Genomic DNA, 17,519 nt, shown 5'->3' on the forward strand with positions numbered 1-17,519 from the left:
CAAGACTGCCATAGATAATTCTACCAGTCGCTTTATTATATACTTTTTCTATGTCCGGCAGCTACTTCCTGGTACGTGACTACCTTGGGCGTCTTGAGGAAACACATTTTCATTCCTTCCAGACGATTGCTTAAGGGAAGCAGACGTTTGCATCTTAACTTCTTGTATCTTAACTTCTTTACCTCATTACCGTATGCAGGACAATGAGATGCCTTGGCTTGTTTGCAAGACCCCAGGCGCTTGGTTATCTATCATAAAGCTATCTGTCATGAGGAATAGTTCTGTTTGTCCAACAGGCCGTGTGCGGACCTGTTGACCTCTGGCGCCAAGGAGAGCACACCCAGTTTCGCTGACTCTGGGTTATACCAAATAAAACATTCATCTGGGAGGTGCAAAAAACCTGAAAAAACTTTGTATGCTGTAGAATGCAAAATCTGATATACCCTTACCTAAAATAGTACCTTCTACAAAAAACTCTTACAGGGTTTTTTTTAGAGACAATCACATGTAGACAGACACATGAGGAGCTGATCGTCTACTAAACATGCATTTGAAAAATGCCAGGAAAAAAAACAGCAAAAGGCTTCTACTGTGTTATTGGCAGAAATAGAACCCACTGTATGGTGTATCCTCACTCAGCTGAGAATTTGGTGTAAAGTGGTCTCAGGCATCTAGTGACTGTAGGGCCCGAAGGAGGAGTCCTATATGAGGTTGTCATGCCTTAGGTCTGTGGTCTCCAACCCCCAGTCCGTGGCCTGGTAGCAAATGGGCCTCGCATCACTGCCTGAGTTCTGCAACTCCCCCAACCCATGACACTGCCCCACCAGGTCCATGGAAAAATTGTCCTCCATGAAACCAGTCCCTGGTGCCAAAAAGGTTGGGGACCTTAGGTGATCCTGGACTGTGGCATTCGAGTTTCAATTTAGCAGCTGAGCAGAGCTGCTGCCCTGCCTCACGAAGCCAGTGTGCTGGGGCCAGCGGGAGCTCTCTGGTCCCGCTAAGTGGTGTCTAGCTTTGTACATTTTTTACACCTGGAAGATAATTCCTGTGCAATTTGCCTTCCCTTGAGAGAAAGAGGTGGCGGGCTTTCCTAAGAGGCCCCAGGGGGGAGAGTGCAACCAGAACAGAGAAACAGAAGGTACAAAGTCAGCCTCCCTGGAAGTGGGAAATAATTGAAAATGCCATGTTAGCTGGCAAGAGTCTTGGTATCGTGACTATAAGAGAAATACCACTTTTCAAAATTAAAAATAAAATTTCTACAAAATCTAACTTTAACTTTCCAAACTTGACCTGGAACCTTTCGATCACATCCTGCATGCTGCTTCGTCCCTGTTCTGATGCCTCTGTCCCTCACGTTCTCATCACCGTCACCGCGTCAAAGACCTTCCAACTCTGGAGAACCCATTTAACCGTTTGTGTCCTGGCCTGTCAGATAGGTGTTAACACAGTCTTAAATCTTCCTGTAGGCTCTGAGCAGCTCAAGCTGGTGTCACTACAGCAGTTTCCATCTATGCGGCAGTTGATTTAAATAACTTTGGAGAGGCCGCACACAGGAGATGTCATCAGTTTGCAGTTATCAGATGCATCATGGAAGCTTCAGCTGGCTCCTCCACTGGAGGGCACCACCGGAGAGAGATTTAGAGAACTGTCTGATACATCTCATTTTAGGAATAAATGCCATACTCATGGATTTTTCTGTGACCATAAATCTTTAGCATCTGGCCCTTATCTGTGAAAGAATATCCACTTGCTTAGAAAGCAGCTGATGTCATTTGATTCCCAGAGGGTTTTCAATAGCATATCTTCCAAAAATCCATCATCGTACCCATGTTTTACAGAAGATACCAGACACATGTAAAAGACTCAGAGCTAGAGAGAGAGCAGTCAGTCAACAATCAGCTCAAGTGACATGACCTGCAGTAGCCCTGTGACTGTGGACCCAGACCAATAGATGACACTTGCCAGGCTTCCGTGGAAAGGGCTGCAGTCAAGTTCGTCTAATCAATTCCTCCAGCACCATGAGGAAGACCTGGCTTGGCAGGGATTCCAAGGGAAAAGGCTGAGTGGCAGTGAGTTTGGCGTGAGCCAGCAGGCTAACAAAGAGAGAAACCAGTGTCTCTCTGCATCTGTAGCTGTCAACATTGCCTGCTTATTAAAAAGGGTTCCTAGGACTGAGTGCAGCACAGCAGAGAGAAGCTCCTCTACCTCGGGGTCTGCAGCGGCGGCTGGCAGTCCCTTTCCAGAAGGGATTCATCTGTTGAGCAAAACCCCAAACCAGGCAGTGCATCAGGGTCACTGGGGCTCTGGGTCCAGAAAGGGGGCTTTGAAAAATGCAGATTGTTGGCCGGGCGCGGTGGCTTACGCCTATAATCCTAGCACTCTGGGAGGCCGAGGCGGGCAGATTGTTTGAGCTCAGGAGTTCGAAACCAGCCTGAGCAAGAGCGAGACCCCATCTCTACTAAAAATAGAAAGAAATTAATTGGACAACTAAAAATATATAGAAAAAATTAGCCGGGCATGGTGGCGCATGCCTGTGGTCCCAGCTACTCGGGAGGCTGAGGCAGGAGGATCGTTTGAGCCCAGGAGTTTGATGTTGCTGTGAGCTAGGATGACACCATGGCACTCTAGCCCGGGCAACACAGTGAGACTCTGTCTCAAAAAAAAAAAAGAAACATGCAGATTGCCAGGCCCTTTCCAGCCCTCTTGGATCAGAACTTCGGGGGTGAAACCCAGAAATTTGTGGTTTTAAAGTCCTTCTTGGCATGACTGTGATAAAGACCTTTTCTGGAGCAATTGACCCTGCAGGGCCTCTGACAAACCTAAAATTCTATGATTCTTCAGGTTGCCTGTCACAGACTGGTTATAATTCTTGTCTCTTTATTCTACAAGAGTCGAATGAAGGAACATTTCAGTGAGTGGGTAGGTGAGTGTGGGAGTGTCAGGCTGCGCCCACGGGGGACTTGTGCTATCAGAGGCAGCGAGGGCCAGGGCTCTCGTAGATGCAGGTGCCGTGTCCGGGAGCACGGAGTGGCACCGCCAGTCTACCTTGCAGAACACGTGAGCCATGAGCACACGAGTGGAGTGGATCAAAGGGAAGTTTATTAACAAAGGAGGTCACACGGGGTTCCTGACAGACCGTGTGTGTGTATCACATGTATGTATGTGTATACACACTTTTTTTTTCTTCTTTTTTTTTTCATTTGTGGTGTGGGAACACAAGTCGGCCCATGTCGATTGGGATGGGTAAGATCCGAATTCGAGATCCCACCACCTGAGATCTGTGTTCCACTGTTGGGGACCTGGCTGAGCCTTTTTTCTCATCTGTAAAATGTGGATTGGAGTCTACCTCCTAGGGCTGCTACGCAAACTAAATGGGTCAATGTTTGTAAAGGACTTAGTGTACTAGCCTGCACACAGAAAGGGGGGAAGCTGATCTTTTTTAAAATATTTATTTATTTATTTAATTTATTTAAAGAAGCAGGGTCTTGCTCTGTCTCCCAGGCTGGAGTGCAGTGGCGCAATCACAATTCACTGCAGCCTCAAACTCGTGGGCTCAAGTGATCCTCCCACCTCAGCCTCCCGAGTAATCTGGACTCCAGGTGTATGCCATCACGCCCAGCCAATTTTTTAATTTTTTTGTAGAGACTGGGTCTTGCTATGTTGCCTAGACTGGTCTCGAACTGTTGGGCTCAAGCAATCCTCACACCTCAGCCCCCGAAAGCACTGGAATTATAGGTGTGAGCCACCCAACTGGCCTGATCTTTTTTTAAAAATAACCTTTTTATTTTGAAATAATTTTACCTGTAATTCCAGCAACTGGGGAAGCTGAGATGGGAGGGACACTTGAGGCCAGGAGTTCGAGACAAGCCTATGCAACATGGTGAGACCCCTGTGTCTTAGAAGAAAATTTTTTTAAATTAGCCCCATGCAGTGGCACATACCTATAATCCCACCTACTCAGGAGGCTGAGGCGGGAGAATCACTTGAGCCCAGGAGTTCGAGGCTGCTGTGAGCTATGATTGCACCACTGCACTCCAGCCAGGGTGGCAGAGTAGGACCTTGTGCCTGAAAAAATATATAAATAAATAGATAAAGGTGAAATAATTTTAGATGTAGAGAAGAGTTGCTGAGACAATAGAGTTCCCGTACACTCCTCATCCATCTCTTCCCCTAAAGTTAACATCTTACGTCACCAAGGCAGATTTGTCAAAACTAAGAAACCAGTGTTGGTCTGTTACTATTAACTGAACTTCAGATTTTATTTAGTGATGATATTTTAAATTATTGTTGCTAATGGCAATACAGCTAAAGTTTATCATGCACAGAAAGTTCCCCAGTGTCTGGTATAGAAGTGATCCAGTCATCATGGTTTCCCCTTGGCAGTCCTGCCCGGGTCATAATGCACTTCCATCGACAGTGGGAGATTACAGGGCAGAGAAAGCATCAGGAAGTTTTCCGGAATGATTAGGCTGAACCTGGGTTTGGTAAACACACCTGCCCCTATCCAAATGTCAGCTTCTCTTAAATCAACACACCTGAGTAGAGGATGGGCGCCCAAGGCCTACTTCCTGCTGGCAAAGCCCAAGTTACCATTTCTTCCAGAACAAGGAAACTGGTTTGGTGAATTCTAAAAACTTGAAGAGTGCCTTTCCTTTTGAAAGCAAGAAAGGTTTACTCAGCTGTTCAAATGTGTTCGGGGACAGCCACTTCAGCCTCTGGCAGCCCGTCAGGACTCCAGGTGCCAGGCCTGAGACGATGGCAGGCGTGGAGCGAAAGCCGGCCAGTTGGTTCCTCGGGGGGCACTGCAGGGCTGCTCACGCGCAGAGCCCCGGGGATCCTGCAGTGCGCAAAACCCAGCTTCCGAGCCGCAAGGGAGCTGGGAGACGGTGGGCGTTCCTGCAAAGAGGCTCTTGGAGGCGGCCGTGGGGCACATGCAGTTTTCCAGGAGGATCAGCTGCTTGTTCGGGAAGAAACTTGAGCCCAGGTCACGTGAGAAGCAGTGCCGGAGTGTAGCCAGGAGAGCTAGAAGGGCTGGATGCTGAGATGTCACTGAGAGGTCAGAGCTCGGCAAGCAATCAGGGAAGGAAGGAGGCCCTCTGGGGCTTTGAATGCAGTCAGCAGGGAGGACGGTCAGGAGAATGGGAGGGACATGAGAGACATGAGTGTGATGAGGGGAGATGCGCTTGCCCTGGGCACTGTGATCTCGAGGGGTCCGCCGCAAGGGCTGCAGACAGTCAGAAGTGTGGATCCCCGCTTGGGGAAGAAGCCAGGCATGGAGGTGAGAGTTCGGGAAGTATCCACAAGAAGAGTCAGATCTTTAAGGACCAGAATGTTGAGAGGAAAAGAGTGCCAGGGACAGAATCTTCTGGACCGTCCGCCATTTATGATGACTTTCTTGGCATCAGTGTAGATTGTGGCAGCTCAAGAGCCAGCAAAGGAAGCAGAAGTTGTCACCAGAGATTTGGAAAAAGAATGAGTGAGCAGGGTGAGAGTCCAGAGGAGAGTGGGGTTTGGAGAATGGTAACCAGGAAGGAAGGATGGTTTGGGGAAGGTCGTTTTTGGTGTGAGGGAGGAAGAGCCACAGGGGTGAGAGAGATGCGAGGAGGGCGTCCCTGAGGGATTGGAGGTCCCTCCAGGGCAGAGAGGAGGCTCTTTCAGGGACGGGATGCCTCACAGGCCGTGACTGGGAATTTCACAGGTGAGCAGTGTCGTCTCACTGTGACAATCAGTGGCTGAAGCAGAGTGGAGGTGACTGAATGGGTCCAAAAATTGTTTCACTGCACAAAACAGTGGAGCATCTTTATAGCAGCACCAGTGGACTGTCATAGAACAAAAACGAATAAAATATTTTTGTCTTCATTCTACCAGCTCTTTGAAGTTTCCAGTCTTCGCACTGGGTATCATTAAAAGGAAAATCACAGGGCTTCCTCGAAACATTAAACATAGAATTACCATGCGATCCAGCAGTTCCACCCTAGGTATGTGCCTGAAAGAACTGAAAGTGAGGACTCAGGTGCGCATGCGTCAGTGCTCACGGCAGCGTCACAGGCCTGCACGGGTCAAGTTTAAAGCTGAGACCTTCCCAAGTGCATTTTTAGTCTAAATGCAAACCTCACAGTGCCTGCCTTTTCTCACGTTCCCCATTCTTGGAGACTCTGTTCGTCTTGCATTATCGCTTCCCTTTGCTGCCAACAGCCCTGTGAAGGCCAGGGGGCCTTGTTTTAAACAGATGGGGATGTGAATGCAGAGACTCTTACCTTTCTTAAGTGACGCAGTAAGGGTCACGGAGCCGCCGTCTCAGTCCGTCAGATGCTGGGCTTTTCTCCTGAGGTGTAACTTTGATGTTTTCTGGCCTGTGTTTGAACTGGGGATCTTCATGGGACGACGACGTGAGGAAGGAGGCCCATGGCTGGCCACCTGTTTTCCTGAGCTTAACCCCCATCCCCAGGCTTCTGTGAGCAGGTTGGACAGAGACACTGTCCTTCCTCCTGACCTTTGGGGGCCCCCTGCAGTGGCCGCCAGCACCACTCGGGAGGGGAGCTCTACCTTAAACCAGAAGAAGCCAGATTTTGTTCACGTCCTCTCTCAGAAGAGGCGAGTGTTGGCCATGGGTGATGCGGGTGTGCCAGCCAGGCCTGAGCGCGCACCCCTCCATGCTTCCCCTCGACGCTGAGAAGCAGCCGCCGCCACGCTTCATCTCTAGAACGCCAAGGACGAATCGCAGCCAGGCCCCATGCCCTCGAAAGGCTGCCAGTGAAAGCTGATTGTTGCAACACAGGGAAGTACAGGCCGACTTCATTTGTGCAGACATTTTATATGGTGAGCAAGCTTCGGTTCCCCCACAGTTGGTATCTATCGACTGTTTCTCACACCTATGTAAGGAAAGGATCTGATTTCTGTATTATTTTGCTGTTGCCCAAGATCAAATCAGTTGCAAAGGTTCACTGCAGAGAAGCCCTCTACTTACCTGATAGAGTTATAGACACTGCCCCTACACACTTTGCTCAAGATTAGATCATTCTTGCCAGACGGGATACAATGTGAACTTCCTGGCCATAGCACAGTGCATTTATTGAGGGGTAGTAAAAACTTTTTTCTTTCAGCGAAAATCAGCCAGCAGTGCCTTTTCTCATGGAACGTTCTGGGGTATTGGATCCCAGTGCCTTGCAGGCTTTAAATACTCCCAGTGTTCCCGCACTAATGAATTCAGTGGCAAGCAGGAAGTTAGGGTGACACCACCTGGCTCAGGAGTCCTGAGTCACACTGTAATTCAGCAAAGTCACTTAACTGCGTTGGTCTTTCTTCCTGTCAAATTGATTTAGCCCAGTTTAGAAGTCCTGGCTCCCTCTCCTCTCCTACCTGATTCCTCCCTCTCCTGCACTAACCACTGCCTGCCTCAGGGCTCAGTTACTTAGTGGTCTCTTAATGCTCTGCCAAGACCACAGGTTCCTCCAGGGACAACCAACCATTCCTGTGTCACTGACTCCACGTTGGAAGTCAGCATGACGTTTGCTTGTTTGAATGAATGAATGGTTTCTTTTTGGTGAACTGCACCAAAACTCTTATTGAGGCTTTTTTGGTTTTTTTGAGACAGGGTTTCACTTTGTTACCTGGGCACGAGTGCAGTGGCGTGATCATAGCTTACTCCAACCTCAAACTCCTGGGCTCAAGCAGTCCTCCTGCCTCAGCCTCCCAAAATAGCTGGGACTATAGGGTGGTGCCACCACACCCAGCTCATTTTTCTGTTTTTTGTAGAGATGGAGTCTTGCTTTTGCTCAGGCTGGTCTCCAACTCGTGACCTCAAGTGATCCACCCGCCTTGGCCTCCCGAAGTGCTGGCATTACAGGCATGAGCTTCTGTGCCCGGGCAAGGCTCATTTTTATTTTGGTTTTAAGTCCTTTTATGCCTCGTCTTCCTCGAAAAGATTTTGAGACAGTTTTTAAGTCTCACATTCTAAGAAAAGGATAAATGAGAACATCTGAAGCTGTGCTGTCCAATATGGTAGCCACTAGCCACATGCAGCAATTTAAACGGAAATTAATTTAAATCACAATTCAGTTTCTAAGTAGCACTGGCCACATTTGAAGTGCTTGTTAGCCACATGTGGCCAGTGGCTGTTGTACTGGATGGCAGGTATAGAAACCATTTCCATCGTCACAGGAAGTTCTGTTGGACAGCAGTAATCTAAAGAATGAAGAAGGAGAACTACATTCTTTCTCATTAGCACAACTAACACGGCCTGGCACACAATAGATGTTCAGAAAAGTTACAGCATAAATGTATGAAAATGTCTTGGTTTCTTACGGGGTAAACCTTGGAGTGGTCAGTTGGCTTATGTCTTGCTTCAAAGGTCAAGGACTGAGATTTTACAAAGCAGGGGCTGGGGAGCGGGAGAGCAGTAGCTGGCAAATAAAGATAGACAGTGTTTTAAACCTATAAAACCTGGCCAGGCACAGTGGCTCACGCCTATAAGCCCAGCACTCTGGGAGGCCAAGGTGGAAGGATCGCTTAAGCTCAGGAGTTCGAGACCAGCCTGAGCAAGAGCGAGACCCTGTCTCTACTAAAAATAGGAAAATTAGCCGGTGTTGTGCACGTCTGTAGTCCCAGCTACTTGGGAGGCTGAGGCAGGAGGATCACTTGATTCCCAGCAGTTTGAGGTTGCACTGAGCTACGATGACAACACTGTACTCTACCTAAGGTGACAGAGTGAGACTGTCTCAAAAAAAAAGGGAAAACTTATAAAACCATATTCAAATGCAAAGTTTGTGGCATTAGTATTAATAATGAACTCCCATTAATGAGCGGTTACCATGTACAAACTGCATGTACATTATACCAGTGCAAAGTCTGTGTTAAGGACCAAAATAAAAATGATCATTTTTTTCATTGAACTTCAAAAAGAGGGGCTTGCAAACTACAGCCCATGGGACAGATCTGGTCTTGCCTATTTTGTCAATAAAGTTTTATTGAAACACAGCCATACCCATTCTTATCACCTTAGGGCTGCTTTTGTGCTGCACCAGCAGAGTTGAGTAGTTGCAGCAGAAACCACACCGCACAAAGCTTCACATATTTACTATCTGGGCTTTACATAAAATGTCTGTCAACTCTTGTTCAAAAAGAACTTTCACAGGTATAGGTATTATTATTCCTATTTTATGATTAGGAAAATGAAGCTAAGAGGGATTAAACCCCTTGCCTGTGGCTGCCCTGTCAGTGACAGAGGCACGCCCTGAACTCAGGTCTGGGCTGACTCTGTGGCTGCTGCCTTTGGCGCTATGTCACTAGAGCCCAGGATATCACACCTTGGAGGGGCAGAGGAGCATCTGCCCAGGATTCCTCACTCTTCGGAGGAGAAAATGAGCATGGCTTGCCCTGGGCGACAACCCAGGACCACAGCAGCACCCTCTCCAGCTCCCAAGTCTGCAGACCCTCGGCCTCCCCTCTTCCTGCCCAGCTCTGAGGACGGCGCTGCTGCTCAGGAGACCCTCCTGCGCGGTCTGGTCTCTTGAGGTTCATGAGTAGGAAGCTCGTGGCATCTGCTCAACGCTGGCCCTCTGGTGACTTTGTCTGCAGAATTATTACATTTAGGTCTCAAACCTGAGAAAATAGGTTAGAATTTTTTCTAATCTACCAAGATATTTTTTTATGGTGAAATGGCCACGACAAGGCTGGTCATATCAGAGGTGACTTCTGCATAATTAGGCCTTGCCACTTGCCCTCAGAGCCTGTCTGTCCACTCCCAAATGATTGCAGCAAAAATAGTAGTGATGACACCCACCAGGCTCTGTTCCACGCACACCAAACACGCTACCTCACTTGGCGCTCACAGCAATGCTAGGAGGTAGGTACAGGAGAGGAAACTGAGGCACAGTGTGATGAAGCAACCTGCCCAAGGTTGTGTGACTCCTGCTGGACTTGAACCCAGGCGGTGCAGCCCCTGAGCCCTCGCTCTCTCCTCTGCTGCCTCCAAAACCTGTGGTTTGATTTTCCGACCCAGCCTTCTGCCCTCTTGCTAGGAAATTTCTCTCAGGGCCATAGTTTCAGAGACACAGGGACTGACTTTTCACTAAAGGGATGAGAGTAAAGAAAATTACGCCTCCCTCCACATGCTTTGTTCAAATCCTGGGGGCTGGATGACATTAACCTCTAACAAATGTAAACCACTTTCTCCCGTCCTCTTCCAGTACTAGGGAAGCCTTTGTGTTGTGTTTAACACTTACGTGATGTCTTAGGAATTTTTGAGGAATCGTATTTCATGTCTGTATTCTTTACTTCCCTATAGTGTCTGGGAAATTCTTAAGATATATTTGTTTTTTGGTTTGGGGATTTTTTTTTTTTTTTTGATGGCCTCTGGTTGAATCACACGTGTGAGGAGGGACACAGCTGCGGGAACTTAGGGAAGAGAGAATTGCCTGGTGTTACCGAAAGTTCGGTACTTGTCCCCGAAGCCACATCAGAAGAATGAGGACAGGTGGGCTGAGGAGAAGGAAAGAGGAGTTTACCTAGCCTTTAGAGGGAAAGAAGTCCAAGAAGCAGCGTTGTCAACGGCTGGCTCATAACACAAGAACGACTTCCTGGCTCCCAGGGCGCCTCAGCCCTAAACGTGATCTAAAATAGTCCGGCCCGCTACCTGCGCCACTCCTGCAAAACACACCCAGACACGGACTGCGGGGACAGGGGCAAGGATGTGACCCTCGTCTTCCCAGTTATATACCCTGGGCTATTGGTGGCAGAAGCCATCTGCACTCCACAGCCTAGAGATGTGACCTGTTACTATCACTTATACCACCAGTTTTAGGCCTTGTAGGAAATTTTTTTTTAAAAAAAGGCTTTGGAGTCAGATCTTAGTTTAAATCTCAGTGCCCCATGCCCCACCCGCATTTACCACTGTGCGACCTTGGGCAAGTTACTGATCCTTGCTTTTTTTTTTTATTGAACACATCAGAAATTTGTGTGTCATTCTTGCCCAGGACCCGTGCTAACCTCCTCTGTAGCGTCCAGTTTTAGTCTATGTGCTGCCAAAGCAAGCACAGGTCACTGAACCTCCCTAACATCAGTGCTTTGTAAAGTGGAGACAATGGTGTCTCGCCTGTGAGGGATGAAGGAGCCGAGTCTGTGAGGGATGAAGGAGCCGAGTTTGCACAGCATCTAGCACAGTTTCTAGAACATGGTGGCCTTCAAAACATGGTAGTTAAAACCCTCCCAACAAAAACTTTGCATGTCTGCTGCTGTCCTGAGGGCTAAAACTGTTCCTTATGCTAATTCCATCAATCCGAGGAAGAGCTGAGGGTTTTTTTGCATCTTTTAAAATTCATTAGAAAAGTAGCAGAGTCAGTCAAGAGCCCTGGAGTCATCAGAATTAGCCAGGAGCTACTTTTGTTTGTTTATTGTGTTCCTACTACAGGGCAGTCACTCTTCTCAGTGTTCAGTAAAGAAAAAAAAAAGGCAGATTCCTGTTCTTGTAGAGCTTACTTTCTAATTTTCCCTGTACCAAGGAGGCAGCTGGAACCAGCCGATAAGATTTACAAAGGAGCCAGGAAGAGTTCAAGAGCTCCTGTTCTGTGTTCCACTCATGCTACAATGATCAGTGGGTATCTGACCCTTTCTCAGAACAGAAATCCTGAAAGTATTAAAAAAAAAAAAAATCATAGCTTTACAACTGTACGCTAAAGCACCTTGCATTTCTGCAGCATCTTTTAAAGCATTTTCCCTTAAATTGTCTTGTTTGACAATCAAAACCACCCTGTGGAATTATCCTCATCTTTCTCTCCGTGGAAAATGAGGCTCAGAAAGGGGTGCCTTGCCAGAAGTTGTTCGGTGTAAGGCCAGGTGGGGCCTACACCCTTTTCTTCTTTGCTGGAGCCTTTGAGCGGAGGGGAGGAGAGGTAGCTGGAAACGTTACTGTCTGCTGGAACTCACTAGGATGATGGGAATGTTCCGCATCTGCACTGGCCAATATATTAAGCACTGTCCACGTCTGGCTACCGAGCACTCAGAACGTGGCTAGTGTGACTAAGGAATTGAATTTTAAAACTTTACTTCATTTTAAGTGGAGTTAAAATGTAAATATCCCTGTGTGGCTGCCATGTTGGACAACACGGTTCTAGAGGCTCAAGGGGGAAGGAACTTTGGCGAAAGATGGATAGACGCGGTTTTCCTTCCCCATCATGATGGAATGCCCCTGCACACCGCGTCCCTTGCTAGCCACTTTGCTGGGATTCTGAGTCTTTGAGGTAGTCGTCAAAAGGCCAGACTCAGAGATGGTTTCCTAAGCCTGCCACTCCTTGCTGCAGCCAGACCAGGCCTACTGTCTGAAAGCTTTTGTTTGAAGAAGGTTTTCCCTGCTTTTAAAAACAAGACCCGTACAAAAGGGTTTACAATTATCGCTCATCACTTTAAGGACACCATGATCTTCCGATCACATTCCACCCTGAGTAGGCTGTTTGCTGTCCGGCGAGGGTGACAGGGATGATGGTTGCTGGTGATTGTTTCCTTTTAAACATGAGTAAAATTTCACGTTCTCCAGCATAGCCTGGAGCTAGTTCTTCTTGGATTTTCAGCTTTATTCATGACCGTAGAGCCCGCTGTGCTTGGAGAGCAAGCTGCTTTCCTTAGACAAACGCAAACGATTTCTCCAATTGCCAGAGTAGCAGGTGGGTTTCTGCAGGAAGACACTTGAGAGAGGGCGCTCTCCAGGTTGCTGGGCGAGTTCCATGTGGCTCTTCTGCTACATTTTAATATGTGCCCGTTAACAGCAGGACCAAACCTGGGTTATAGCACCGGGGCTCCTCTGCACACCATCAGACCTGCCGGTGACTGGGTGTAACTTTTGCTCCCCTTACTCAACTCACCGGGTGCTAAGCCTCAGAAGGAAAGAGCCACAGCTCTGAACGACCTAAGAGCATAACTGAAGGGCTTGAGAGCGGCTGAGAATGTGAGGCTTCTGTCTCCTGTGTTACCTGCAGCTGCCGAAGCTGTCACACACCTGGCCCCGTGGGGACGCTACTCCGTGGTGAGGATGAGAATTAGTGTTAAAGTTAATGGGACTTTTCCTTTCCATGGATTTCAACAGATATTGAAATCCATCAAAGATACGGAAATCCACATATATTACATGTGGTTTATATATAATGTGTAATAATGTACCCTATTACTTTGGCTAATTTGTTTGCTTTTTGATCCCAGCTACCCTCCCCGCCATGTATCACTGTAAGATTTCTCTTTATCCATTTACACGCTACCCCTTTACTTACATAGGCACACAGACCACATAATTACGTACATTTTTTTTTCCATTTAGAGTCATAGAAACTACAGGGAATGGTAAGAACAAGGATGTGATGTTTGTTCTGCAAATAAGGACTCGGTGGCTTCTAAAAAGCAAGTCTATTTTGGGGGGTCAGAGAGCATCCAGACATAAAGCCATGCGAAAAAGTCAGCCCCCGGCTCCAAGCTGCACAGTTCGGTTTTGTGTTTTAATCTAAGAGATGATTCTTCATGTTGTGGCCAGGGGAATGGGAGGGCTGGGTGTTGAATAAACGTGCTTGGGACCGTATCGGGCCAGTTGGAACACCCAGTGTGTCAGTCACTGCCTGCTTTCGCCAGTAAGGAATCTCCGCAGACACTTTACCGAAGCTAAGCCGAATGTGACTGCTTTCTGGAAAACACACCCTTCCAGAGGGAGACCACTTCCTGGGGTCATGATACTTTGTGGGAGAGTTGGGAGATGTTATTGCCAATAAGGTCATCTGCAGACTGTGAACTCTGTTTCTTTTAAGATTCTAAATGTGCTTTATGTTGCCCCTGCAGTTAGGGATGTGAATGGGAGGCCGAAATACTGATTGATCCTGGCTGGCCTGGCCCACCTGCAGCCGCAGCCTGTGGAAGGGTCTGTGGGCAGTCAGGGCAACACCCTGGTGTGCGTTCTCCTCCTGCCCCCTCCGGGGGGACGATGGGCAGAGCTCTCACGGTCTGGGCAGCAGCCCACCCACAGAGCAGTGGTCATTTTCATGTCCTTTTCTTCTTCCTGGCGGTTGGCCATTCTGCTGCTCAGTCACCGCCTGGCACACAGTGGGGTGAATGGAGCTTTTATACAAGGTCGGGAAGACCTGAAAGTTCGTGGTGCGTGTGCACAGGTGTGTGTGTTCAACCCCGCAACCAGATAACATGTAGTTGCTCCAGGGAGTAAATTGATCTTGTTGCACGGGTCAGAATTTAGCATCTAGGCAGCTGCTTTAGCAGACTTTTACATGGTTTTCCCGAGTGAAACTGTCAGAAGAATTTTCATCTTTGTTGCTGTGTGGTAATTACACAGACAACAAGTATGTGGCCCTGCCTTCCCAACAAGGGCCCTTTTCTTGTGAGGTTAACATCCGGAGGATGTTGTGGAAGACTTATAATTACTTCTTCATGTTCTTGATGATAAAATGACCTTTTAGCTGTTCATAATGAAATGATCGCTTTGAATTTGTAGATTGTGGCAGTAGCGTGTAGAGGAAGTGAAAACATGAAGGCATTTCTGCACGGGGCAGCGGGCATTTGGGTTTTGTTCCCAGGCCCTCGGACCGTGTCCTGTGTGTTTGGACCCAAGCAGGGCTGGGCCTTGCTATGTCTGCTGGGGGAGGGACGGGACGGGAGGGGAGGGACAGGTTTACCTGAACTGTTTGCAGTAACTTCATGTAGTAACCCCCAGCCTGTGCCCACCACACCACCGGGAGCTGACAACCTTTAAATTTAGGGATGTCAGTGTCTTCCCCGCTGCACAGGGGACTGATGCTGCCAACCCAGAGCTATTTCTGAAATGAAAAATGCTGAGGGCTTAGAGGAAGAGAGAGCAAGTGGATGCAGGAAAAAACGCCCTCTTGAGTTTGGAGTTTGAACATTAGTAGATTTTCTCTTAATAAATAATTGGCAGGAGAACAGAGGAAGTAGAATATGTGACGTTGGGCTTCCATGTCATCCCCACCGCCCTCCCCCGTGTCCTCTTTCCAGCACTTCATTTTCTCTTGGGTACACAAATATCCTATGAGAGAGAGGAGGTTGTCCGTGACCATCGGAAGCCAGCAGTCCTCCCGTTCCTTGCCTTGCCCAGCCAGTCCAGACTACGCCGTTAAAACATCTAAATGACGTCCTCTGAACATTGTTAAACGGCATGCCTGGCTGGAAATTCTGGGGTTAGTTAATTTAAGTTCCCGATAATAGCAACATGCCCGCAAATCAAGCATAAGTTGTGTCTTGCCTCCTGCTGTGGACGTGTGGCATTTAGTCAAAATCAGGTCGTTCCTGCTCGGTAACTCGGTCCTCCTTTGAGGGGAAGGTCTGCTTTGTTCCAGCATGGGGTGCGGTGAGGAGAGGGAAGGACCTCTCAGCTCTTACAAGAGCCTTGTGTGATGCCGAAGGTGCAGTGAGGTGGCCGCTTCTCATGCAGGAGCCGGAGCTCCCTGTCGGTTTACTTCACTTCCTGCTCCGTGCGTAAGAGGAAGAGCAGCCAGCCAGCGTGAGGGTCGGCGAGGCGGCCACACCACAGGCTGCTCGGGGGCGATTTGATGAACCATTGGCTACAAAGCCAGAGACCCCTCAGCCCTGCAGTTGGTGGGACGGAATAATTCGCAGTGGGCTGAAGAACGTGTCCAGAGGAGAGCCTGGGTCCGAGTCAGAGGCTGGAGCAATGCCCAGTGATCCCATTTTGGGGGAGAATTTGATCCAGTAGCTGGGAAGAGGGAGAGGAACACGTAAGGTAACAGGCTTGGGGTAGAAGAGTCACGTCGTTAAGAATGAAAGTGGAGGAAGAGGATCGAGTTTTGGAAACAAAATCATTCACCCTGTTGGAGCCCTCCGGAAGGTCTGAAAAATACCTGAGTCTGTGGCTAGAGAGAACATTTGGGTATAGATGTGTCATCATGAATGGAAACCACGGCGAAGAGAGGAGGTTTACAGGAAGAAATAGAAAGGGGAAGGGGGTCACCAGTGGATGCCTGAGGGACACAGACACCTTGCCAGTAGCGAGGGCTGCCCGGAAGAGGAGGGCGTGTGGGGAGGACGGCTTCCCGAAGCCAGTGAGCGCAGGGTGCCGGGCGGGGGCTGACCAGCCCCGAGAGAGTCACTTGGTGATGGTGACCTTCCAGAACCATCGCAGGGCAGCGGCGAGGATAGAATTAGAAGAGGAGGAGAGGAAATTAAGGCAGCTAAGAGGAAGCAAAGGCTGGAGGAGTCTATGTCCGGGCGGAAGAGACTGGAACAGGTGGAAGATGGCACAACAGGCACGACGGAGAGCCCAGGGCAGGGCTGGGGAGCCTCGTGGGTGCGCGCTCTCCTTTTCTTTTAGAGCAGCTTTCATTGCCTAAAACGTCTGGGTGCTCTCAGCCCCGCCGTAGTGCGATGTACTCTGTGTGCTTGGTTGGAACCAGTAGGACGGTCAGCGCCGGACCGGCCTGGTCCGCGAGGCCAGGGCGACCTGCTTCTCCTCGCACTGCCCTTTGCACCCCTGGGTCTGCTGAATTAAGCGTGTGCATCCTCCCTGCCCTCCCCTGGTCCTCTGAAGGTCCCCGATGCATCAGACGTTGAGTCGGCAGTCGGGAAGGCTCTCGTTGCTGGAGGGTTCTCAGCTGCCGCTACCTGTGGGGTGTGCGTAAACCCCCGAGGCCATCCCGACGCGTGTGGCGTCTGTGTCATTCCGCTTTGAGCACCTCTCCCTTCTGCCTGGAAGCCCGGTGCTCGGACTTTTACTTTTTTTTTTTTTTTTTTAATTCATCCCTTCAATGTAAGTTGGCCTCTAGCTATCCTGAACAGCTGGTTTGAAGATATTAGCCAGGTTGAGTGTTGAAAATCGTGTTTTATTGTCTCTGAGAAATTCTTTTCTCACCTGTGGGTAAATGAGCAGATACCAGCACAGTGGTTGGGCGTTTGGACTCAAACCGGACTAGCTGTGCTGCCTGCAAGTTCACGCCTTAGACCAGTTACTTAGTTTATGCCCCAGTTTCCTCAGCTGTGAGATGAGGGTGATAATGGTACCTGCCTCAGGAGGTTGCTGTGGGGATTAAATGGGTTAAAGCCTACAGTGTGCTCAGCTCGGGTCTGGTCACTCAGTAAGTACTCACTGCCATTACTGTTACTATATTTCTCTCTGTTGTTTAAGCCCCTGATTAATCAACACTGGCTGGGAACATATTCATATAACCACAGGAAACACGAACATGTACCCGACACTGTGCTGAGAGCGCCCTCAACTCTGGCACCACCCCCAGCAGGTCTGGGAGGACCCCAGCCCTCTTCCCCACGCCTGGCCCCCTCTCTGGCTACTGTGTCATCTGCCCCACTCGCACCTTTAGGGGTGGGTCTCCTACACTTTCTCAGTTATGTTTTTCTCTTCCCGGGGGCTTTCCAGACAGCTTTTGTCTGCTTCAGGCTGAAGGCTGTTGGAAGCAGAACCTTGATTTGCAAGCTGAGTTTTGTTTCATACAAGTGTCAGTACCCGGCTATAGGATAGGATCCATTTCACGAGCCGGTTACTAGAAGTC

General features: G+C 48.9%; 1 protein-coding gene across 2 annotated transcripts in view; it reads left to right on the forward strand.

The window, feature by feature from the left end:
* FARP1 (FERM, RhoGEF (ARHGEF) and pleckstrin domain protein 1 (chondrocyte-derived)) overlaps positions 1 to 17,519 on the forward strand; it is a 282,892-nt gene that overhangs the window by 246,419 nt on the left and 18,954 nt on the right. The gene's annotated exons all lie outside the window — the stretch shown is intronic.

This window comes from Propithecus coquereli, unplaced genomic scaffold, assembly GCF_000956105.1.
Source record: "Propithecus coquereli isolate 6110/MARCELLA unplaced genomic scaffold, Pcoq_1.0 Scaffold212, whole genome shotgun sequence".
NCBI classification, from domain to species: domain Eukaryota; kingdom Metazoa; phylum Chordata; class Mammalia; order Primates; family Indriidae; genus Propithecus; species Propithecus coquereli.